Raw genomic sequence first — 1,336 nt, forward strand, 5'->3', positions numbered from 1 at the left:
GCGTCATGACCATGTGGCTGGGATCACTGTCTCTTGCAGCTGTGGCGAGGTCTGGGACACGGGGAGTTTCCAGGCTGACAGCCCAGGCCCAAGCCCTGACCTGCTGCTGTCCCTGTGCCCTAGGAGAAGGAGAGGAATGCACGGAGGAAGAAGAAGCAAGCCCCGGCCGCCGCCAGCGAGGAGGCCGCCTTCCCACCGGTGGTGGAGGATGAGGAGATGGAAGCGTCGGGCGCGAGCGGGAACGAGGAAGAGATGGCGGAGGAGGCAGAAGGTGAGGGTGGGCCGTGTGGTTGGTGGTCATGGTGACGGTCGTGGTGATGGTGGGGACGGTGATAATGATGGTGATGACAGAGAAGGTGATGATGGTGATGATGGTGATGAGGGTGATGAGGGTGATGAGGGTGATGAGGATGATGATGATGACGGTGATGAGGATGATGGTGAGGATGAGGATGAGGATGAGGATGGTAATGGTGATGACGGTGATGGTGATGATGATGATGGTGATGATGATGGTGATGAGGGTGATGAGGATGATGATGATGACGGTGATGAGGATGATGGTGATGATGAGGATGAGGATGGTAATGGTGATGATGGTGATGGTGATGATGGTGATGATGGTGATGGTGATGATGATGGTGGTGATGGTGATGGTGATGATGGTGATGATGGTGGTGATGGTGGTGATGATGGTGATGAGGATGATGATGATGGTGAGGATGGTGATGGTGGTGAGGATGGTGAGGATGGTGATGATGGTGATGATGATGATGGTGATGATGGTGGTGAGGATGATGATGATGGTGATGATGGTGGTGAGGATGATGATGATGACGGTGATGATGATGGTGAAGGTGATGATGATGATGGTGATGAGGATGATGATGATGATGGTGATGGTGATGATGATGGTGAAGGTGATGATAGTGATGGTGGTGATGATGGTGATGATGGTGAGGATGATGATGATGACGGTGATGATGATGGTGAAGGTGATGATGATGATGGTGATGAGGATGATGATGATGATGGTGATGGTGATGGTGATGATGATGGTGAAGGTGATGATAGTGATGATGATGATGGTGATGATGATGGTGGTGATGATGGTGATGATGGTGGTGAGGGTGATGATGGTGATGGTGATGATGGTGATGATGATGGTGGTGATGATGGTGGTGATGATGGTGATGGTGGTTGCAACAACAAAAACGTAATTGGCTTCTCTGTGTCTGCTGAGCACTTGTCTATTCAACCCTGGCCCTCTCTGAGTTCAGTAACATTTTAGAAAGAAGTTTATTTTTGAAAATAATTTTTTGACCTGAATCGTTTT

At 49.9% G+C, this 1,336-nt stretch overlaps 1 protein-coding gene across 1 annotated transcript in view; it reads left to right on the forward strand.

The window, feature by feature from the left end:
* The window catches only part of NCOR2 (nuclear receptor corepressor 2), a 189,120-nt gene that overhangs the window by 143,659 nt on the left and 44,125 nt on the right, over nucleotides 1-1,336 (forward strand). The gene's annotated exons all lie outside the window — the stretch shown is intronic.

This window comes from Pteropus vampyrus, unplaced genomic scaffold (genome assembly GCF_000151845.1).
Source record: "Pteropus vampyrus isolate Shadow unplaced genomic scaffold, Pvam_2.0 Scaffold430, whole genome shotgun sequence".
Classification (NCBI taxonomy): domain Eukaryota; kingdom Metazoa; phylum Chordata; class Mammalia; order Chiroptera; family Pteropodidae; genus Pteropus; species Pteropus vampyrus.